This window comes from Mus caroli, chromosome 4 (assembly GCF_900094665.2).
Source record: "Mus caroli chromosome 4, CAROLI_EIJ_v1.1, whole genome shotgun sequence".
Lineage (NCBI taxonomy): Eukaryota > Metazoa > Chordata > Mammalia > Rodentia > Muridae > Mus > Mus caroli.
Window position 1 is genome coordinate 56,168,769 of NC_034573.1, and position 8,706 is coordinate 56,177,474.

General features: G+C 40.6%; 1 pseudogene; it reads right to left on the bottom strand.

The window, feature by feature from the left end:
• The window catches only part of LOC110293329, a 46,809-nt pseudogene that overhangs the window by 5,786 nt on the left and 32,317 nt on the right, over window positions 1–8,706 (bottom strand).

Sequence of the window (8,706 nt, forward strand, 5' to 3'; positions counted from 1 at the left end):
CACCAGGTACGCAGCTTCAGCTAATCAGGGCAGCAGGGGCATATCTCCACCAAAATGGCTTCGCCAGTAACCTGGTACACCTGCGCAGCTCTCACGATGTTTGTGGTTTATATGAGGAAGTCAGGTGCAAGTCATACGACTTAGCTGCAGTCCCTGGCACCTTTGGGACTGCCGCCACACCCGCTCCCCACATGCATAGAATCTTTGCTTTAAGATGAGTATGGAAATACCTGAGTTACTCAATTTTTGCAAAAGATTCATTTATGTTTCATGTGTATGAGCATTGGTTTTATATGTGTACCTGAGTACCATGCACAGGACTGGTGCAGTGGAGGTCAGAAGGAGACAGATTCTTTGAAACTTGTTTTTGCTGAGGACCCAGGTTCAATTACCAGTACTCACGTGGCATCTCAAAACTGACTCTAACTTCAGTAACAGGAATTTACATACTTTATTTTGACTCTTGTGGCCTCCTGTACACATGTATTGCATATAAATTCTTTCAGCCACATACACATTAACATAGTAAATCTTGATTGAAAAAAATATTATCAAGAAATATCTTCCAAGGATAAGATGAAAGCCGCCTAAAAGGCTTCAAATTTTGGACAGATAGCACTGACCTCAGAATCCAAAGTGTTGTCAGTATGTAGGTTGCATAAACTGTTTAACTTCGAGAACGTTGGACTTCAACTGACTGGAAATAATCTCATCATTAATGAAAAATAAAAGTATTGTTCAAAGTCATATTTGCTGATGAAGGTCCAAGTAGAAATCATGCCAAAAATCATGCTTCCAAAGACGTACAGTTACAATGGAAAATATTGTGTATCAGTAGACATTTCATTTACCCTGGAACTAGAAACATAAAGTAGTGTTTGATGTGGGAAAATAAAGAACGCAAGAAGGAAGCAAGTACTCGATATGCTTTATTTCAACTTTGCATCAGCATTATATGTTATGTACTATTTTATTCTTCTTACCATAGTATTAGTTAAGACTCAGAAAGATTAAGTAACTGTATAAGGTTATATAGTCAGTCAATGTGAGAACTTAGATTTAAACCCAAAACTCTCTAACTCAGGAGGCTTTATTCTCATTGACTCCACTACACAGGTCAGGATGTTTTTACCATGAAGGGTAGATGGTTAAATAGAAGAAAGAGAAATAAACAGTGCTTTAGAGCTCCAGACATATCAGAATGTCAGGTAATAGAAAGATACTGCTCATCGGTTTCTTTAAAACATGGAAGAGTTGATGTGGCCTGAAACTGAATGAGGCATGACAACTGCCTTTCTCTTCGTCTATAAGCATTTGGAGGATGCTCTTCTCTGGGATTATCACATTTTTCCCTCCTTTTATTTCTTCTCTTCCTCTTCCTTCACCTCCTCCTACTGTCTCTTCCTCCTCCTCCTCCTCCTACTGTCTCTTCCTCCTCCTCCTCCTCCTCCTCCTCTTCCTCCTTCTCCTCCTCCTCCTCCTGCTCTTCCTTCTCCTCTTTTCACCGTCTTCCTTTTTTGGTTGATTATGGTGTCTGAACAGGTGCACATTCTTGTACCTTTGCTATTATATGCAGAAGTCAGCATAAGACACCAGTTTTCTGCCTCTATCTCTTTACTTCATCCCCTTGAGATAGTGTCTTCCTCTGAATCTGGGAATTAGTGTGTTTTAGATAGGCTGGCTGACCACTAAATCCTAGCAATCCTCCTTTCTCCACCAACTACAGAGTTTTGGGGTTAACAGCAGCCATGGCCTTCTTTGTAATGTGAGCTCTGAGCTGGACTTGAACTTACACTGTGGGTCAGAATGGTCTTAGATCTGTGGCAATCATCCTGCTCCAGCCTCCTGATCGCTGGGATTATGGGTTCTTTTTTCTTGAAATTATACCTAGAAAAGTAAAAATTCTTTGATTGGTATAAATGTATAAGATTTGTGTAACTGCTTCATTTTGTTTCTGATTTGTCTTAATTGTATAAATATTCTATGCATGTCTTGGTCATAGATTATTGGCTTATAAATTATTGAGTATGATTAAAAAAGTGTAACACTGATAACAGGAAAGTTAGCTTAAAACTGGTAACTCAGGGTTGTAGTCACTTTAAACAACATGAGGCATGAACCAGCCCAGGAAATCAGGCCTCTAAGACACTTCTAAATTGGGGTAATATTTTTTGTAATTCTTATCCAAGAAACTAGACTTTTAAGATGTTAGATTTAAAACAACATCTCTTCAATGGAGCATTAAAAGTTGAACTGTCATGTGTTGCTGACCTTCCAGTGGCTAGCAAGAAACAGGGTATGGCTGAGGAGGCAGACTCCAGCTGAAAGAGAGGGAACTAGACTGATTAGAGAAAGAATAGAGCTAAGTCAAGTTTTCCAGAACAAATCTCAACTTTAATGTTGGTGAGCATGTTTTATAAAGAAGAGGGGAGACCCATTCCCAGTCACTCCAAATTCGTTGTGAAGTTGACAGATCAGCCTTTTAGTAGGAACTAGTGAAGTTCACAGTTTGATGTTAACTCTGGAAAATCTTGGAAAACCAGTTCAACCTCAGGCAGGTATCAGGTAGTGGCATATCAAAGGAGAGGGATGAGAAGCAGCACAGCAGGTGGCTTCGCCTCAGTGGCAGATGGTCTAAGCCAGCCTTGCTAGGCTGGAAGGACTTACATCCCCCCCCCTTAAATAATATTAAACAAAACTGAACTGAGGCATAAAATTTATTTATGTTCTAAAGTCCTGCCTGGGAATTATGGTGGCTGGGGGCTGTGACTGTCTTAGGATCTCAGATCCTCCCAAATCATCCAATTCTGTCCTGGAGGCTACATGCAGCTGGTTTGTGTTATATTTCACACAAACATGGCTCTGTGGTGTATTATCAACTTTCCAGGGCCTTTTGGCATGTACCTCTGTCTTAGATTGGTATGATTCCATGATCTGGTTGCCTGTCACTGACTATCAGGCCCTCATCACATACCATACTCCCAATTCAGACCAAAGCCACAATATGTACTAGAATGCTTCTTGATAGACAATAATAATAGCTGCCACCTACGTTGTTGGAAGCCAGATTTTACTCCTGCTTTAGTCAGGCTGAATGGTGTTAACTGACCTGCTTGAAAAACAGAGGTGAGTCAGTGAAAAGCAACAGTATAAAAGCTGCTTTGAAGAAGTCCAGGTACTCCATTCAGTTGCAAATTAGCAAATATCAAGCTCAGGCTCTGGCCTCCTGGTGTGGGGGAGATGGCTTTGAGAATTGCAGAAAGACTGCAGCTTCTCTGGGACTGAAGCCTGTGCTCCAATTTAACTTTTTGGCTAAAGAGGATTTTTAGCCATAATCAAGGTTAGAGTCATACTTACTAGAAGATTCAGGATCTGTGTCCAGTTGACGAACTAATCTCTCAGGCAGCCATCATGCCCTCCATCTTCTTTATGTGAAAAAACACAGACTGAGCCACTTCCCCAGATTAGGACCGAGTCTGGACACTTCCATTCGTTAGTAAATTGGTCCCGCCACTTTACCATGGCATAAGAATTAGAAGTAACTGGATGCCAGTGGAGATCTGCTGCAGACTGACCTTAACATCAGTTTGCAAAAAATTTAGAACAAATAAAGCAAAGGCAAGATGTGCCTTTGGTGACCTTGGGGGATATAACTGCCCCTGTTTTGTATTTAAAAGCCAATTTTTAAAAGTGCCAAGAACACGTTCAACTATTCCTTGTTCCATGGGGTTATAAAGAATCCCAGTTTTATGTTTGATGCCAAATTCTTTACAAAATGAAGTAAAATTTGTGCTAGAATAGGATGGCCCGTTATTTGTCTTAATAAGTTTAGGCAATCCCATGGCATTAAAGGCTTGTAGGCAATGATCAATTACATTTTTGAATCCTCTCCTGTATGCAGAGAAGCAAAAAGAAATCTTGAACAAGTGTCAGTACAAACATGTATGTATTTTAATTTTCCAAATTCTGCATAATGAGTTACATCCATTTGCCAAATATGATTAGGCATAAGACCTCTAGGATTAACTCCTAATTGTGGCACTGGAGATTATGTAAGACATTTAGGACATTGTTTTACAATCATTCTTGCCTGCTCCTTAGTGATCTTATGTCAGAGCCTTAAGGTACTGCTAGAGAGATGAAACTTTTCATGATCACCTTTGGCCAAAGCAACAGGATTTGAAATTAAGGCCTCTCCTATTAGAGCTCTGTCAATGCAATCATTGCCTTCAGCTAAAGGTCCAGGAAAACCAGAATGAGATCAACTGTGGCCAATATAGAATGGATATTTCCGGTCAAGAATGATGTTTTGCAATTGTAAAAACAAGAATCCTGCTGGTGTATTAAAGTTAAACGTACCATAAGTCTCCAATAAGGGTACTGATTATGCAACATATATACTATCAGTAAAAATATTAAAAGCCTCATGCACAGACTGAAAGACATTCAGTACTGCTGTTAACTCTGCTAATTGAGCTTAGAGACCAGGAGTCTCTATGATTACTTATTGATTATTAATAAGATATCCAGCTCACCCTTTAGAGGACCCATCAGTAAACACCAGAAGAGCATTGTGTGAGGGATGTAAAGAGCTCATATTAGGAAATATCACCTCATGAACCTTTAAAATTTTTATTAACTTATCTTGAGGGTAGTGGCTGTCTATAGTTCCCTTAAACCCTATTTGAGCAAGCAACCAATCTGTACTGTGCTGTTTCAGCCAAGTGTCTTGACTTACTCTGTAAGGCTGAACAATAACATCTGGCTCTTTGCCAAAATAAGTTAGTGCCTGCTTCCTTCCAAGTATAATCATTTGAGCTACTGCTTCATAATATGGCAAGATATTACGTTTAAGAGAAATCCTAGAATGTATCTACATTAGAGGAGACTTTTGCCATAACAATCCTGTAGGCATACAAATCATATTAAAAATTAACAAATGTAAAGTTATCTATATAAGTGACAAATTGCTCCTCAATAGCTTGTTCCACTGTTGTAAGACCAGCAATCCTTCTGAAGTTAATGATGTAGGAGAGGTAGGATCAGAACTCCCCTTAAGAATATCAATTAAAGGTTTCAACTCCCCTGTAGTGAGCTTTAAATAGGGGTGAATCCAATTAATATCACCTAACAATATTTGAAAATCATTTAAAGTCTTTAAGTTGTCCCTGCGAATAACTATCTCCTGGGGGAAAACACCTTGATTAGTAAGTCTAAAACCTAAATAATTATAAGGGTCCTGAGTTTGTATCTTTTCAGGAGCAATCTGTAATCCTTTATCAGCTAAAGCCTTTTGTAAATCTCTATAACACAAAAGTAAATCCTGGGGGTCCTTTCCTGCCATCAAAACATCATCTGTGAATTGAATGATGTAGATCATAGACCATTGTTGTCTCACAGGCTGAATGGCCTGTGCCACAAACTTTTGGCATAAAGTAGGACTACTAGCCATGCTCTGTGGGAGGACTGTCCATTGATATTTCTTCATAGGTTCCTTAAAATTTATAGAAGGAACACTAAAAGCAAATCTTTCACAATCCTTGGGATGCAAAGGAATAGTAAAGAAACAATCTTTCAGGTCTATCACAATTTTATAATATCTTTTATGAATGGCTACTGGAGATATAAGTCCAGGTTGTAAAGCTTCCATAGGCATCATGGTCTCATTAACTTTTCTTAAATATTGTAACAATCTCCATTTACCAGATTTTTTCTTGATAATAAAAATAGGTGTATTCCAAGGGGACTGAGATTCTACTAAATGTCCTGCCTCTAGTTGCTCCTGCACCAGCGAAGAGGCAGCTTCTATCTTTTCTTTAGGTAAAGACCACTGATCCACCCACACCGGAATATCATTAAGCCACTGAATTTTATCAGCGTAGGATGCCGGCAGGATAGTGGCCACAACTGAAAATACCTCAAACCTCTAGTGTTAGAATGAGGTTTAGGATCTTCAAAAGTCTTAATTCCTTGTCCCTCCTTTTTTAGCCCATGACCAAGCAAAAGTCCCTGTCTGAGCATCTGTTTAGTCACCATCTCCTTAGGACTGCATGTTATAATGCCCATCTGTGACAAGAGATCTCTTTCCCATAGGGTTACAGGCAAATTTGACATAGCATATTGCTGAATTTGTCCTGATTTGCCTTCTCCGTCTCTCCAGGTTAGTAATTTGGAGCTTCGTTTTGGGTTATTAGCATAACCAATTCCTTGAAGATGAGTGAGAGTATCAGTCAGAGGCCAAGCTGAAGGACAGTCCTGTCCTCTAATAATTGTCACTGAAAGAAAGATGAAATTTCTAGACCTGTAAGCCATATAAAGTACTCAGAAATTGCTGGTTGTTTGTGAGCCTAGAGGCTGCCTGAGGCTGAGAATAAAGAAAAACAAACCCGGGCATGCCCCATAGTTAAAACATTCCTGGGAACAGCTTGACCATAAAGATAAAGAGGAATGTAAGGACTTAACAGGGCTATCTGAACTGAGTCAAATTGACCAGATACTCTCATAGCATTGGTAAATATCCAACTCACAGAACTCTGACACCCTAATCTGCACTTACATATAATTTTTCTGCAGATGTTTGAATAAGCCAATAGTGTGTCACTATGATGAATTCCCCACCCCTAAGCCCTTTACTCCATAAAAACTCCTAGCTTTCGAGCCTTGGGGTCAAATCCACTGTCTCCTGCCTAATGTGCTTACAGCAAGAAGGATTCTCGTGTTTCTTTGGGTGTGCTCTCTCTCCCGAGACTAGAGTGGGTGACCCCGCAAGGGTGTCTTACAATCACATCAGCTCCAGTATCTATTAATCCTTCAAAGCTTTTTCCTTCAAATGTCAATTTAAGGTTGTATCTCTGATTAGTAATAGATTGGACCCAATTCACATCAGAGGAGTCAAAACCACCTTGTCCTCTCTCATTCTTAAAGAACCTATACGGTGTCTGATGTAAAGGGATTAAAACAAGTTGAGCAATTCTCTGAGTAGAGGGTGCACTTATAATACCATGAGGGGAAGCAGCTATGATTTTAATTTCTCCCTCATAAACATTATTAATAACACCTGGATAAATCTGCAAACCTCTTACAATAGAACTGTTTCATCCTAAAAGAATTCCACAAGTTTCTGCAGGTAAAGGTCCAATGACTTTGGTAGGCAGAGTCTGAACTCCCATTTCTGGGGTTAATACTGCGTGGGTGGTAGAACAGAGGTCCAATCCTGCACCTCCTGGGTTTGACCTGACAAGTTCAAAAACTGATCTCTTTGGCTGGGCATCAGGTTTACCACCCCATAAGCTCTTTGCTGTGAATGGGTCAGGGCCTGGGGCTGGCCCCTCCTCTCGTTTCCTGGCAATGGACAGCCCAGAACCCCTGGCATAGATTTGCATACCCTAGCCCAATGGTTTCCCTTCCTGCACTCGGGACAAATCCCTGGAACATGGCCCACTTGCCTACTCTTGGCTCTTTTTGTTCTTAGGACAATTACTTTTAAAATGATCCAAACTTCCACACTTAAAACATGCATTATTCCCTCGTTTCTATGAGAACATTGCTTGTACGGTGGTCCCCTGCAAAGCAGCACAAGATGTCTGCTCAAAGACTGACATATCCCGCCAAATATGTCTGCCCTTTGTGGGGCTGGATAGCAGTGCGACACATTGCTTTAGCATTCTCATAAGCCAATTTCATAACGAAAGGACTTCCCGTATCAGATTTTCCAAGGATTCTAGTAGCTGCTATTTATAGCCTACCCACAAAGTTCTTATAAAGCTCATCGGGACCCTGCCAAATGGTGGCTAAGCTCCCACCAAAATCTCCTTTAACTGGTAACTGTCTCCAAGTGTGGCAGGCAGCCACAGTGATCTGTGAGTACACTCCTATGGGAAAACCAATCTGATTAGCCTGGCTTTCATATGGACCTTATCCCAGAAGCATGTTAACATCCCAGTCTGGATTGCCTCTCTGACCATTTAAAACAGCAGTTTTCTTACTGGCATCTCGTCATTCAGAATCCCAAAGCAAAAAAATCTTCTCCTGACAGGGTAGCCTTACAAAGATTGGAAAACTCTTTGAAGTGTGACTCCACAACTGTATCCAGTAATGCTTGAGTGAAAGGGGCTGAAGGACCATATTATACAACAGCTGTTTTTAAATTCCTTAATAAACATGAAATCCAAAGGCTGGTATTGTCTGACTCTAGTATCTTGCTGATCAATTACCTCAACCACAGGACAGGCTAGCATATCAGACCTATTCTGTCCTCTCCCAGGAGCCTGACTCACAGCCTTTTCTAGGGGCGTTTGCTATACTTCAGAAGAGTTACTCTTCCCTGCATCTGACATCCTTTTTAGCTCCTGAAGCTCATTAGTCAACTTCTGAAGCCTAATTTCAAACTCTGATTTGCTTAGTCACGTGTCCCTTTGAGTAGCATCTCTGGAGGTGGAGACCATAGGTGGAGTGGGAGACTTGCAAGAAGGCCAATTCTCATCAAAAAAATTGGCAGCTTCTCTTTCTGAGTGATCTTTGTCTAAAATTAGCTCATCATCAGAGTTTCCACATCTATCAAATTTAGAGTTGAGAGGACCCCTTTCTGAGAAGGCCCTCTCTAATAGGTACTCTTCCTGAGATTTTACAAGCTTGAAAGACTCTAAGACTCCCAAAGGGAGACACCCACTCAAGCCTNGGGACAGCCGCGCACCCAAGAAGACACTG